Source organism: Taeniopygia guttata, chromosome 8 (genome assembly GCF_048771995.1).
Source record: "Taeniopygia guttata chromosome 8, bTaeGut7.mat, whole genome shotgun sequence".
Classification (NCBI taxonomy): domain Eukaryota; kingdom Metazoa; phylum Chordata; class Aves; order Passeriformes; family Estrildidae; genus Taeniopygia; species Taeniopygia guttata.
Window position 1 is genome coordinate 17,191,477 of NC_133033.1, and position 16,314 is coordinate 17,207,790.

The window sequence follows — 16,314 nt, forward strand, 5'->3', positions numbered from 1 at the left end:
CAGATAAGGAAACTGGGTGATGGGGAGCTAAGTGCCTTGGTCAAAGACACCTGCAAACTTTATCTGTCAGCTCTGCTTTTGTTTACATGTACAAACACATACATCTTTATATTGCTGTAAGGATAAGTCATATTCATTTCCATATTAGCTCAGCTCAAAAGTTGCTGTGAGAGACATGATCTTTTCTCACAGTTGTGTAAAATGTCCCATGAAATAGAAATCCTGTTTGATTGAATGTAGTGACACATCAAAGCAAATGGCATAAAGTCATGTGCATAATAAGCAAAACTTCTGGGTCACTGGAGAACAGCCTTTGGCAAAGGATTGAAATCAACAAATATATGTTGATGAGGAGATTAGAAAGAGTTTCTCTTGCATAAGAGACAATGGCTAAATGTTATATGACTTTAAAAGGTCCTCTATAACATAAAAAACTGTGTTCTCTTATTTTCACAGCTGAATACATCCCAGATTTAGCTGCTGTTTCATATTCTAAGACTTGAGATTTCACTACATTTTTTGATAAATGTTAGAAAATTGCATTCATATTTTTATAAACCCATTCCAGTATGTTTAGAAGTTATGTGCTAGATAGTATATGACGCATAGCCTCCACATCTTACTGTGTTTCTGGACATCTTTAGTCTTTAAACTGTTTAACCAACACTAGGAAATAAGACCTGGAAGATCACTGATTGTACAAATTCTTTTTGTTGCAGTAAGATCTACTTCTGAGGTAAACATGCTATCATCTCTCTGTTCTAGTTTTCTAAAATAAATTATGTGGTCATGTCAATATTCATTCACAAATCTGTATGAATGGTCTTTTTAAATCCCAACTTTCACTTTGCTGTGCTTTATCAACTTGGATAGGAATCTAAGATTCACAAGGAATGCAGAACTAAGAAATGGTATGTTTTTAGTAAGATAGAGAGCAGCTTCTCCCTTTTGATTTCACTGTTATTTTTCTGCATAAAGTTTTATTTTTCGTGACACAAAATTAATTATTTTGGTATTTATTTTTGTCTTCCTACCTATAGGCATTAAACTCTAAAATGTGTCTTTAATGCTGTTTGGCTCTGCAATCCTTTATGTGTAAGATGTTATATGCACATTATAGGACATATGAACTGTAACATTCAGAAATATCATATTTTGGGTCATGTATAGAGCAGTGTGTATATGTATTTAGATATATGTATATCTATATTATCTATATCTATATCTATGTATACATATACTTGCCACATCTGTAAGTGTATGTGTAAATATGCATGCACCACCCAAGGGAAAAAGCTCAGTTAGGAATTACCTTTTCTTTCTAAAGAAGGATTACTGCTCAGTGCTAAGGAATGTAATAGTCCTATTTGTAGCAATTTCTGACACAGCATTTAGTATAACCATAGACATAACAAGCAAAATAACTGGAAAATATTTTAGTAGTTATTAAGAGCTAATAAAGCTGATAATGAGCACAACTGCCACAGACATTATGCAACATGGAGTAGTAAGGTCTGTTTATAAAGGATGTGGTTTGCATGAGTCGAAGTAGAATATTTTAAGGGATAGCATTACTCAGCAAGTTTCATATGTTGGAGTCAACTCTTTCATTTCTCTGAAGGTTTTAGATGCTAAATTTCAGCTTGTCATAAGGAGTATATAATTCATGTTTATTTTTTAACGTAGGGAAAGGATATATTTTGGAGAAAGAAAAGGCATAATAGTAATAAAAGCAACAATAATGATGCTGTGAACTCTTTAATTTCTGTAGTTGAAAATAATTTAGAAATGTAATTTGTCCCATGGCAGATGAGCTATTAAAAGCAGCCCTTCAGCTAAGTAGATGGAAAAGGGGAAAAAGAAAGAATGACAAGTTGCTCAATCAACTTTTCCACAAAAAAAAATATTATCAGGCTGCAGTCTCCTGCTTTGCTCCGTGGTGCACTGAAGACAGTTTTTGGACCCTCAGACATGTTGTTGCCTCTTGACACAAATCACTGTAGACAGCAACCCATGTTTTGCCAAGTGTTTCCAGGGAGGATCATGGGACAGAGCATGTTACTGCTTGCTCTGGGTGAGTTCTTGCTTTCTCCTTCCTCTGTATCACTGTGTGGGCACAGAACCAAGGTCTGGGCATTTCGACATTCCGTAGCCTCTCAGCTGTGCTGTTCCATGTTCTCACCACGCCCTGGCCATTGGCATTGCTGGGCCTGGCAGCCGTCCCCGAGCTCAGCCAGCGCCTGTGCTGCAGGAGTGCTGCTGGGGAATGGCTTCTCTGTAGCCCTGCCAGGGACTCGCTGGAATTCTGGCCCATCCCGGTGGTTCTCCTCAGCCCCAAGCCCCACACCTCCATGCCTTCCCCACATCTGAGGTGGTGCTATGAGCTGCACCTCCTTATTATGCTCAAGGTTCATTCCCATGTTCCTCCCTTGCCCCAGGTCTCATTCCTTCGTCCCTGCCTGGCCCCTGGAACCCTGCCCTGCCAGCTGGCTTCTCACCACATCTGGTTCAAATCATCCTCCCAGCCCCTAAGCTTTACCCTACCATACTCACTCTGCTTCCAAAACAGCACGAGGTCACAGCTCCTGCATGCTGCCCTGCCTGTCCTACTGCCTCTCTCAGCCTGGGGCCTCAAAGCTCTGTGCTGCACCCACACTTGTACCACACTCCTACCAGCACTCCAGATTCCGTGTCTCTGTCTGTCTCCCTTTCCACAAACTGTGAGCTCAGTCTCACTGTCCTATTTCACTATGCTTGGTGGCACATAAAAAAACTCAACACAGATACTGTCTAAACCATGGTAATTTGTGGTTTATTCTCTTAAGATGAACACTGAGTTTATGCTTTACTGAGTGTAGAAATAGGTTAATCTGTCAGATAGGCGTGAAATGAAATGCAGGAGATTTCAAGTATTGCAGTGCTCAGATGGTTCCTGGGATGGCAGATCTCTGCACTGACCTGCTGTGACTCGCTCTCTATAGCTTCTGTAGCTAGCTTCATATAAGTAAATGTTTTCCAAATTTTACTTTTTATAGCCTGATTTTCTTAGACTTAGACTGAATCACACTGAGAATTGTGATTATCATTATTCCTAAGCTACAAAAATTCTTAAGCTCCAAGAGGACTAATCTTTCTGAAGTTCGTTCTATCATTATGTCATTAAGTAAATTTAACACATTTTTTCCTTATTTTCTTTCCTTTTTTTTCCTGTATGCTTAAGTAAGTGAAAGTGTGAAGAATGAAGTCCTTTCAAGTTTCAGATTTGACATCCTAACTAAGAGAGTTCTCATATGCTATCAGACCACATATATTTTGGTCATCAGAAGAAAACAAAAAACATCTTTATTTCTGGCAGTAGGATCTCATCTTGTTTTGATATGTCCCTATATTACTTTAAATTACGTATTTAAAATTAGGATTGCCAAATCAATTATTAGGGTCTGAAGTGCAGTTCCAGTGGTGTCTGTATCCGTCTTAATAAATAGCTACATTTAGAATCTTCAATATCAGATGCAAATCCACCATCTCCTTCAAACTCTAAGATTCAGTTGGCAGTTTCAGTTAAGTCTTAGACTATACAGACTTTGAGAGAGAGCAGAGAATATATCTTTATTTTACAAAAACATGCCTGGAGAGAAAATTTCAATTTTACTTATAGTGTTTCATTAGTGCATTGAGAACATTTTCTTATTAAGAAAAGTATTTAATGAATGTTTAACTCTTATAATACTTGGGCTTCAGACATACTTAAACAATGTAGATCCATGTCTACTCACCCAGTAATACAAGAATCAGAATGGAGAACTCTATCATTGAAATATATTTTCATCACAGTGGAATATTGACATTCTCATAGAGTTCTGGAAAAAATAAGAACCGGAATGACAAAGTACTGCATTTTGACACCATCAGAAAAAATTCCCACATTGAAATATTCATGATTCTAAAACATTAATATCCAATTGCTTACGTTTCAAATTTATTCAGTATGATCACTATTTCTTTCAATATAATTTCAGGGAGATGAAGTTTGAGGAGTTTTCATGTCCCCATTTCCTGTGTTGTCTAGTAAAACATTTCAGTACAAAAAAACTTCTTAAAATGCAGCACAAAGATTTCAAAGGGCATCATCCTTTGCAAGTTTCATCAGTTGCATCCTGCAGAAAACAGGACTGGCTCTGATGCCAGGGATGAATCTGCAGCATCTGCAGTGAACTGAGTGCCATCAGGACTGGTTATAAACATGTGTTATTAGTTTGGAAAGACAGTTTGCCTTTGTGAGATAAATACAACCTTTCAGAAGCCAGCATTATTTACATATGCTTCCTCAAGCCTCGCTTCTCATACTGTGTTCAGACAGCAATGTCCTGCAAATGGCAAAGCAGATAATGGTTGTTGTCATCCTTAGTGTGTGTCTGAAAGAGGGCAGGCCTTGTGTTAGCACCACCTGCCCATCTGAGACATCTATGTCTGGTTTTAGTCAAGTCAATGACTCAGTATTGCTACAACTTTTTCATATACATTATGTGATATAAACATTTTGTATTTACTGCTACTAATCATTCATCAAATTGTTATTTTTGGCAGTCATAGTCTCCCCAGAGGAATAAAAACTTTCATTAAATTGAAAAAGGCTGGACTCTGTAGTATAAATGAAGGAGAGTTAATGATGTCTCTTGTTTCCACTTTTATGGGTTTACTTTATGTTGATTTTAAGCCATCGTCAGGGAAGACTGTTTGGAGCAGCTAGTCCCTGAAGTATACACTTTAGAGATGATTGTGAAGTAAATATTTTGTAATGCAAAGACACTGCATAGCTCCTTCCTGCATTGTTTACAGACTTTCAGCCCCACTGACTTCAGAAATTTTTACACTGTTTTCTATATCAGTCAACAGCTAATTGACAGAGAAAGATGATTACTGACAATTCTGGGAATGGAATAGCACCGTAACAGCAAATATTATAATAGGAAAGAAAAAGATCAGTAGGCCAACTCTATGGACCATAAATGATCCACAGTGTAATGACAGAGTAACATTTCTAATACTAAAGAGATGTTCTGCAAAAGTACCAAATCCTTGATCAGATCACCTTGGTCAACACTTACCCACATTCAACTGTTCATGTCTGGCACCCTCTTAAAGCTTTAGAACAGAACAATTAGCACAGCAAATACATTTTATACAGTTTGAGAAATGTATGCTCAGTTAGATTACCCAGAGTTACTAGATTTTGGACCAGATGCTACATTTTCAAAACATGATGGCTTGGAGGAGCTGGATCATGATGAATCTTTCTGTTCCCTTCCAGAGAAAAAGTCAGGTCCAGGAATATATTCTGGGGTCTCTTCTCTGTCTTATAAGGACTCTTTCAGCACAGCAAACGTTGGTCTTGTGCTGTGCCCCACCACTGCAGGGATGAACACACTATTTAGTCTAGGTTGGTTTTGGCTGCCTTTTCTGGTAAGCTGGTTGCTTGACTGCAATGGGGAAAAGTCATGATGCAACCCACTACTATTTGGTATTTCAAGGGAAGATAAATAAATTCTAATTGTTTGGGTAAGCACACTGTTATTTATTGCTTTACAGTATTACAGCTTAGCTGTTCTACACATATTAATGAAAAATACAAGGAATATAGACATAACATGACTTTTGAACCTGTAGGAGCCTGTGAGCAGTCTGTGTCTGCTAGGAAGCACTGACAACTCTGTTAACTGCACATGCTGCTATGTACGTATGAGGTGGACAAAGGGATAATCTTCTTGCAGTAATTTTGCATTTTGAATTTTGTTGTCTTGCTGACCTGCAGCAATGCCTCTGAGTAACAGGCTGATTACTGCCTGCCTAGGGTTGAACTGGAAGTACAGGCATACACACAAGATTTATTTTTAATACTTTACTCCTTATATTTGTCCACTTCAACTCTTATTACAACAGGCCTTAATCAATTCTAATTTTTATAAAACTTCAAGCCCGGCAGTTCCATCTGTCTGTCCAATAAGCTGTAAGTACAGGGCTACTCCAATTTAGACCACCTGAACTCTGCAAGCCCCATTTGATGGGGCTGTGAATCAGAGTGAGTCAATCTCTATCTCTTTATCTACTTTTAATTTATTTTCTGTTTTTCAATATTAGTGTAATGAACTAAAAAATAAATAAACAACAGAAGGAGTATATTAGAGACAAAAAAAGAAGGTGTTAAATATCCTGTTTTCTGTCTTCCTTATATTGCTTCCTTTCAGAATGAAAACAAGTGATGACTCTGCCCATCTTTCATTGTGCCTGGGCCACTCATTTCTGTGAATCAAAGTACAGATGGATAATTTTGCATTGTCTGCTCATATATCCACTCCTCCTTACTGCTCTTTAGCTGTTCACATTCATGCTGAAGGTTCACAATATTGATATCTAACAGTTCACATTTCAGTTTAGAGAACTGTACAAGGTATATGTGGCCATGTAGCCAGCTGGTAACCAACTGGTTTGTCATGTTTGCTTTCAGGAATGCCCTGTAACTCTAAATATCTGGTCACCTGTATCCTCACAGAGGCATTACTTTCAGGTTAAATGTATGCTCCCAGCATGCTTGTAAACTGGCCTATATATCCCTGGAAAAGATGCTGGTGAGTGGGTAGGCCTGAGTCAAAATAAATCTAGGCATCAATTATTAGGTTCAATATAGTTTTTAACTATTAGACCTGGTCATCAGTGAAGGGGAGAAAGTTAAAAAAAATTATTAGTTGAAAAAGACAACATAAAAATTAAAATATAAATTAGCCAGTGTCATTTTGTAAATAGAAGAAAGAGCTGAATCAGTCATAGGAATTGTTTTCAATAGGTTTCATTTTAGGAGGAAAATGTACATGGAGTAACTACTCTAACAGAGTGAGTATCTCAGCAGCTGTTATTGTGTGTTCTGTGCTCTGGGAACATCAAAGCCCACATGGCATCAGTAACTAACAGCATGGCTAATTCAAAATCCATTAATAAATAGGCACAAACCACAGAAATAGGGATACTGACTCTCTCCATCCGTGGAGAGGTCCAGGCATGAGGTTGTGACAGCTGCAGAATTAATTTGTTGAGACATCAGGAAGGACAGCAAATATTAGCAACCAGAGTATGTTCTTCTACATCTCCCTTTCTCCTTTATCACAATGAGAAATGACAGATGAGAATCATATTCAATACCTGCTTTTAGTTTTGTCCCCAAACCTTCCTGTTCCATTGTTTAATATTTCCTAATCCTTCTGAATGCTTTTTAATAGACAGGGAGGATTAGCCCATTTCTATACTTTGCCACTGAAATAATGACTAGGAGTGAGACTCATGTGATTTCTGAATTCATTCTGTCTATAATATTCATTCTTACTTGTAAGTAAGAACAAAGAAAAATCACAGGAAATTGAAACTTTGCTTTCTACACTTCTAAAGTCTGTTTTCTCCCTGATGGCTCATGCACTTAATATCATTGTCCTGAGGCACATCTCTCCTCTCTCTCCCTCCTTAACTTTTTTGTTGCAGGAGCTTTTGCTTCTGACCATGGAACTTTTGAGACATCGGTTGTTTCGTTTTCTCTGTCTCACTAAATTTTCTGTACTACACCTAGCACTCTTTGCCACATGATATACAGAGATGGAATCTAAAGAAAAATGGACAACTGCATAAAAGATTAGCCTCTTTAGCCACTATTAAAAAGCTACGTCACTGATCCCTAGTAGGCAGGAAGTGAGATTTACACATGGGGATTTCTAAATGTTAATAACTTGCAACAAACTTGAAATGAGCAAGGAGGAACTTCCTTCCAGTTACCAAAGTTACAGATACTTACAAAAATCCAAATTGATGTAGAATAATGAAATACCAGCATTGGGTTCTCATGGAAAAGCCTGAAAAGCAAGTTGCAACATGAAAGATGTGACTAGTGGCTTGGTTTACAAACAGATTTGCAGAAGAGTTTTTAAAATACAATATAAAGGAACACAACGCCATGTTTGGAAATTAAGTATCCTTATACTTCCAGTTTTAATTACAGGTTTTACAGCAATCCACAGCAACACAAACTGAAACACAGAATACAGCTTGTTAATATGGATAAGAAAACTTACAGCTACTTCCAACAGATCTGTTTAACGGGCTACCTCCATGGCATGTGCTGTTATACGATGGCTGAAATACTATTTACTTTGGCCCCCAGTATTTGTTTCATAACCCTCTTAGAAGAGTGATAAGTAATGCAGACCACACATGCTAAATTTCTGTGGATTATGCCTTTTTCTCTTTTTAAAGTATCAGACACACATTGAATATATACTTCTCTGGGACCAGTGAGAATGGAAATTGCATTGTTCTATGGAAAGATGGCATTAAAAACTATTGTGTTTATTGCTGATTTTCAAAATAATTCAAGGAAATCTGGATCCAGCTGTGACTCCTGATGATGTGGATGTTGACATTTTTTGCAGATAGCTGGTTCCTGAGGGAAACATATCGCAGTTGAATGTTTTTATTAAGATTACATTATCAAAAATAAAAATACTTTGGTTTTGGTGACTACTACCCCAGTAAAAATGGAATATTTGATTTTTAAAAAATAAATCAGGTGGAAATATACACTGGACACTAGTTTTAAAATCTTAATAGTCTTGTTACATGAGTACTATCAAAGTTACAACTTATATGCAATATATGTATTTTTCTCCTTACACTGAGTGTGATGCACAGCAGACCACAATCAGATTAATACAATAAACAAAACCATGTGTGGCAAAGCCAGCATGCTTTTATACATAGATTGGAGGGTGCTTTAGGAGATTAGATAAAGACAGCTGCTGCCAGTTTACCAAGTAAGAGGCAGGACTGAGGCAGGGAGGGCTGAAAATACTTGCCGGACAGCAGAAAGTCGGGCACAGAAGAAAGGGAGAACTATCTAAAGGACATATCCCTACATTTAACCCCAACCTTATGTCAATTCTGTCTGAAAGAATGAGCAACCAAATTTCTACAAATGAGTGATCATATGGGGCCTAGTGTGAGTGCAGGTTTCTGGTGTGTCCTGGTGAGCTTTCAAATAGTCCATTTTGAGCCATGCCAGCCAGACCACTACAATCCATGGGTTTCTATGGGTTCAAAGAGAAGCCGAAAAGAGACCAGAATCACCTTTTGCCTCTAACTTTCCTAGAACAGTTACATACCCAAAGCAATCAGTTTCTAAATAGTTTTTTATATGACATTTATTTTCTGAGCCAAGTGTTGACAGAAAGCTGGATTACTTTTAATTGACTCTAAACAGGGAAACTGAAGCGTAAAGTTCACGTTAACAAGGTGAAGAGAAGCAAACTCTATGAATAAGAGTTTGCATGATTAGCCCATAGATGTTTGTTTTGTCTTATTCCTTTATTGGTACACAGGAAGGGCCATGGGAATTCCCAGACACATCCACATCCTTTGGGTTATGCACTTTCCTAGTTAGTGTTATCAGCAACATTATGTTGTGCAAATATGTTACGTGGACAGGAAATTGTTATACTGCCATTGCTCATGTCAGTTGACAACTTCAAATTTTAGTCACTAGAAAGAGGATCAACATCCTTTTTTCAAAATCTCTTTCCATTTTTAAGCACGCAATGATTTCTGCAAAATGTTGCTTCCTCAAATAGCTGCTCAAAGACATTTTTACCTTCTAGTGAGTGTTTTGTATCAAACATTGCCTAATAGTTTTCTCCACTGTAATGGTACACAGTTAACAGGACAAATGTTGGGAACAGCTAGTAGAATGCTAACTCTTTTTTACTGCATGAATGCTATCAAAGCACAGCAGCTATCCCACGATTTTACCCATAATGTGACAGACTAGGAATAGTGACGTTCTATGGTTTAATCACAATATAGATGAGTAACAGCCCTTGGTTTATGTACAAAGATTAAAATAAATCAAAACTGCAGCAATATCATTTATGTACATTTTGCTTTACATAGGTCTCAGTGTAAAACTGTATCTCATTTTACGTAACACCAAAAAAAGATTTTACACAATAAGATTGCTTATAACAAGCATTATGAACAGAGTGATGAGTTGTTATTGCAGAAGCAGAATTGTTACTTGAATTCTCAAATGCAGTTCTTTAATCTTAGTAATGGAAAAAGGTTAACTCTAGTGACAATGCTACAAGATTAGTTAATATTGATCTTCCTACTATTAAAGGAAAACTGTTTCTTCTTTCACTTTAAATGATCGATGGAAACATTGTCACAAAGTGATTACATATTGTATTAACCTATATATTGATACTGGAAGTACCAGCAGGCAATGGATGAAAGCAGAGTAGGGCTGGCCAATGACATGGAGCTCCATGTTTCTGATTTTAGAATCCAGCTGCTCTGCCTAGCTGAACTTCATGCACTTGTGCAGGATAAAATTTTGTAAGAAAGTATGATACATACACATGTAACAATATGCTATATCTTTTCAGATAATGGGAAAAATGTGACTATCGTGGAAAGGACTTTAGATTTCAGGATTCCTCTCTCTGAAAAAAGTTGTTTGTAATGTAAGATTCCAAGAATTCTTAATAGAGTAGGAATTATTTCTCTAGCTATTTCACATTTAATAAGGTTTTTCAGAACTTGACCACATTTCTTAGCAAATATTTCCGCTATTGCACTCTTACCCTATAAGTAGGTGTGCTTCTAATAATGACTGCAGAATTTCTATGGGTTAGAGCTACTCCTCTGAGTGATTCAATGTAACTTTAATGGAGATGAATAAACTGTTTACTCAAGTCATGCCATTGCAGTCTGTAACACCACCAGTGGCTGCTGGGTCCATGACTGCATTCCATTTGTAAATGTAGATGTCCCTGTAACACACTTGCTGTTGATTTTTCTCCTCATGACTCATTAAGACAAAACATAAATTGAGCAGGTAATTTATGAGAAGTCTCTGTAAAAAAATGAAGGTAAACCAAAGGTAGTATAAAGAGTAGGTCAGATAAATAACAGACATCTGTGGGCCATTATCTGACTCAAGATGACTGGCCACATACTTCTATAGATTTTATAGATGCGCTGCTCAAACATCAGTGTTTGGAGAGCAGATCAATGATTCTTTGACAAGAGAGCCTATTGGCACTAAGTAAATAGATAATCACCTTTCCTCCTGCTCTCAACAGGCTGTGCAAAGCAGGGTGTTCAGTATTCCCTTTTCAGGCAATGAAGATATTTAAGTCTTTTAAACATGCATTGCAATGGAACTTTTTGGATCCTGTCTAGTTGTATAAAATTTAAGCAAAAGCACATTATTATCCATGAAGACCCTTTCCCTGGAACTCCTGACTAAAATAATGATTATTCCCATGCAAAGTAATTGCAGTAATTTGCCACACTGTGTGGTGAATATGATGAAATCTACAAATGACTATTAACTTGAGTAGATTCTGTGCTGGCTGCCTGTGCTGTTGTTGGGAGCATTACCTTTGAATAAACTAGATGGTCTAATGCCTTCCCTAAATAAAACCTTATTTTGAGGAAGAAAAAGAAGAATAATATATGGTGCTACCCAAGCCTCACTAAACATTGGCAGGCTTTGTTTTAAAAAGACAACTAATTAACACAGAGATAATTGTACATGCTGTCAAACCTCTGCACAATAAACATCCAGATGCAATAAATCCATGAAATTAGGCTGACGTTTCCACTAGAGGAACCAGTGAAAAGCACTGGTTCAGGAAAGCTCTTCCAGGCGCTAGGACTTGTGGAGAAGGCTCTGTGTGAAAAATAACAGTAATACAACTACTTGCTTTCACAGTCCATCTTTGTTAAAGGCCAGAAAATGTAGTTAGACCGTATCACTCTGGTTAGGAATTTTCTCCATCTAAAGAAAATTAATGTCAAAAATTGCACCAGGTCCAAGGCTGAGTTCCTGTCTCTCAGCGCTGCTCTGCAGCTCCTGTGCTTTTGCCCTCAGGCCAATCCTTTACCCTGTTTAGGGTGAAGTAGACCCACTGCTTGCAAAATCCCAGACTGAAAGCAACAACAAACGGCGCTGAAGCCTCCTAGCGGAGCCCGTCGGAAGCGATGCTCTCGGGCCGGGTTCGCCGTGAGGGTGCGAGGCGCTGCGGCGGCGAGCGCGGTGCGAGCGGCCCGAGAGTGACATCCAGCGGGAGGTGCGCGGCCAGCCCCCCCTCTGCGCTAAGGCCCTACAGTCCGAGCTGTCTCTCTGGATTCAACACGATTATTTTTCCCTGGCAAACACTCTGGAGCCGATTCCATTAATGTAAATTGTCCTTACAAGAACTAAACTATCAGTGAAGCATCTTGTGCTTTCAGAAAAGACTTCCTTCTAGTCTTTGTAATGATTCTGCTACTTTATCTTAGTGTTGATAAAAACCACATTTCTGTGGTCTCCACCCAACTAATGAAAACTTCTCATTGTTTTCATTCAGAACTAGATCTGACTCTGCAGGTCACAGATATTTCTGCAGCCTTTTTAAATCCTGTTTGATTTGGGTTTATCCTAGGTTATTCTATTCTTTTTGCTGCTCATCCTTCCTTCCATTTACATAATTTACAGATCAAACCATCCTTTCCCAGCCTTACAGATCCACAGCTTTCACTTCTCAATTCCTCTGAAACTCAAGCAATTCCCTTCCCTGGCTTTTTGAGGGGATGTTTTGAATAGCAGTGTTACTTGTCTGTTCTCTGTACTGAAACACTCAGATGTACTGGCATGTCTGCTCTTTGGACCAGAGAGGGACATTAACAGCCCTGAAACACAGAAATTGTTCCAGTTCAAGCTCTTTCATCTTGTACTACCCACGCCATTTACCAGTCAGACCCCTGGGCACATCATAATTCTGATTTCCCACAAAGGTACACCTCCAGCATTGTCTGGCTTGGTAGGTAATGTACCGTGTGATCCTGAAACATTGATTCTCTTGCTTTGTTCTCAGACCTTGAAATGAGTCACCTGTAAAGTTTATTATCAAGTTCAACTCAGCAAACACTTTTCTAGGGTCAGGCTGCGCTCTAGCTAGTGTATTGATGGAAATGAAAGGGCTCTTTGTGCAGATCTCTGCATGCTTCTGTGGCAAGTGGAACAAATTAACTTTGTGGTATTATACTCATTCCTTGAATGATTCATGTGTTTGGTAAATCACAGGAGGGATGGTGGTTTGCAGCAGTAATTTAAAACTATAGAGGCAAGTAAGATGTGCACAATCAATTCTTCTAGACCACTGGCTAATCTACTCAATAATCATTATCCTGAAATAAAAATAGACCTTCTCAATGCATTGGAAATATCCAGAAGAATTTTGTTAATTAATTTGGCTATTAATTTGTTAAATTCAAGTGAGAAGACTGAGAAATGAAACACCTCAATAATCATCAAAGTACTAGAAAAAATACTGCTTATTTTATCTTTTGTGCATTTTCATCATTATACTTATAACAGAATATTTAGAAAGTCCAGCTGTAAATATATGATCAGGTGGGGTTTTGTAGATGAGCAAAAAGAAAAGCAAACATGGAGCATCATAAAGAAACTAACTCAAGTCATCAGAAGGATCGGACTCTCTAGATGCTGGGACAGAAGCCTGCCAGTGGATCCAGTGGAGCAGTGACAGAACTGGCAGGCTGATCAGAAGTCTGGCAGGGAGCTTTGGGTTGTTAGCCAGGCCTGAGTCTGCCAGGGCACTCTCAGGCCAAAACAGGGTATTTGCTGACAGGAGAGGAAAGGTGATACTCTGCTTGCAAAAGGGTGTGGTGGCAGACCCAGATTCTTTTGATCATTCCCCACAGTTTTAATTTTTTAAGTACCTTCAGGACTTGTGCTATGGCTTGTTTATGTCCACACAGCTTTCACTATCTACACTCTTCTTCCCTGGACATTTTTATGCCTCTCTATACTAGTTCTAGCCTCCATTAGCTCTCAGGTTCCTACTTTTTTCAATCTTGGCCTCCTTTTTTCACCATTTCCTCCTGTCTCTCTGTTTCATTCACATACAGCCCCACTCATCCCTCAAATCCTGCATGCTGTCCCTTGCATACCAGTCCTCCCTCCACCTCCTCTCTCCGGCAGCCATTCCCCCTCTGTCCCAGACTTTCATTTTACTTCTGTTTCTGGTGTCTCTGCCTAGCCAGTCCTGGCTTTCAGTCTGTTACTGTGGCTCAACAGAGGCATAATGACCCACTGTCTACAGCCTAAGGTTAATGCTTTCATGATACTCACTTTTTGAATCCCTAATCCTTCTCAGAGAGCTGCTAGGTCCTGATTTCCGTATCAACCATGGTATTCCTTATCAACTCCAGGAACCTATTTAGCAGCTATACCCAGTTTTCCTTTTTCTTTACATTCATCTCAGGACCAGTCTTTGTCCATTGTGCCTGCTCTCCGCCAGGACAATCACTGATGTGAAGGCAAAACAGTGAAAGTACATGACAAGTCAGAAGCACATTTCCGGGCTGCCCAGACTGTCTCAGCCAGCCCTGGGTGTGCCATGCAGGCACAGCCTACAGACCCTTTAGCTATGAAGCTCATCAAGCTGACTGAGCATACACCATGATTTATCAAAGTGGTTTGGATAAATATGGATGAATTTTCTCAAATATGAGAAAAAGCTGGAAGCATTTCTTTCTCCTTGTCCATTAAAAATCTCTAATCCAAATAATGTGTAAGAATTTCTTTACTACTATCCAAGAAGGTGTACCATATTGTCTGGTTCTTTAATTTAATTCTTAAAAGTGAGTGAATAATATGTGCTGATGTTTTCCAAAAATCTTCAGCATCTCCCATGAGAAATTTCATGCTGAATGGTTCAAGTGAGATGAGGTCATAAACACCTGGGCTTAGAATGCAAACCTGACCAGCAGATTGAGCATAATAGGAGGCATTCTGTTCAGTTTCTGGGTGTTACAGTTCAAGATTTTCCAAGCATAGCTACCTACAGAGAACAGTGCCTACCTGCTAAGCTATTGTACATAAGCAAGATCATTTGAGAGCAATGGAAATTACGCTCAGCTGCACCTTCTCTAATTAGGCAGAAAATGTTTGCTTTTAAGCTGAGTTTCTCAGTTGCTGTGTCCTGTTATTAAAGTAATTGGTCTCTGTTCCTTGTCTGACCCAGAAAGGGATACAGATAGGGATAGTCATCTCACTTAACCAGTTTAGCAAGGATCTGTCCTGTTTTCATTTAGCACCTTCCTCTCCCAGTCCACATTCCTGCTCCAGTTTTAATCAGGTAAGTTTCTTGGTGAGAAAGATGAGCCCTAAGTGCAAGCAGCACCAGGATTCATTCTTAGTGAATAAACTGCACTCATAAGAAATAATTAGAACTTTGTTATAAAAGCTTGGAGTCAGGAAGCTTGATTTCATGTTTGATTTTTTCTGTATATTCTACGTGACTTCATGAAAAACAGAGTTAAAAAATACCCATGAATTTACACTGCTGCTCATCTCTGTTGCTGATGCTGATAAACATGTCTGAAGATGGTTAACATGTGAAACATCCTTTAAAAACTACAAGTAGTCTCAGAAGTGTAAATGTTAATCTCCCTTGTTGTGGCTCCCCCACTGCAACACACCAAGCAGGTTGAATGGTTAGAAAATTAAAAGATGTCTTAAAACTCAAATAAATCACTGTGAGTTCCTGGGTACTCCAAGACTGTAAATATTTTCTTTTCCTTTACAAGAAATGTTACATTCTTGAGAGATCCGTGCAGACTTATGAGAGAATGTGGATCCTCATTATACTAATCTCCCATGGAAGTGGCTGTAGTTGGATACAAGATTGAAATTAAGTTATTTGTTTTATAAATTCTCAGTCCCCTTGTCTATGTAGACCAGGGGACTGAGACCAAAGGCTCCAGCATGGGCTTCTCGTCAGAGAGAGAGAGCCCAAGATCAGTTGTCTAATCCGATACTCTTTCTCCAGAATTCATTTTCATCTCATTTATGTTTCACACTACAAAATATCACTTCTAAAGCTCACTGCTCCTCACTGGGTGCTCAAATGACTCAGCTGCAGAACCAGGCTCTACCCTGTGAAAGTGGTAAGACAGAAAAACCGAAATTGATCTTTTGGGCAATTTTTGGCTGGATTGGACAAATAACAAGTGAGAGCTTTTGGTATTACGCTTTGGATGTGGGTGTTTAAATCTGTTATCCAATCTGAGCTTTGTCTCCTGATATTTTCTTAAACTGTAGGATGAGGATCCTCATTTCATACTGGCTCACCGTGGTGTGAGGCTCTGTGCACCCATCTCAAATGCTGAGCTGGAGCTCGAAACTGGGAGTTGAGCCCCACCTAGTGA

At 38.6% G+C, this 16,314-nt stretch overlaps 1 long non-coding RNA gene across 1 annotated transcript; it reads right to left on the bottom strand.

Annotated features, from left to right (window-relative positions):
* Nucleotides 1–978: 978 nt before the first annotated feature.
* Nucleotides 979–14,985, bottom strand: LOC140684589 (uncharacterized). Its single transcript, XR_012057039.1, has 2 exons — nucleotides 7,835–14,985; nucleotides 979–3,860 (listed from the first exon to the last, which is right to left on the bottom strand). It is a non-coding gene; the product is annotated as an uncharacterized lncRNA (long non-coding RNA).
* Nucleotides 14,986–16,314: the final 1,329 nt, after the last annotated feature.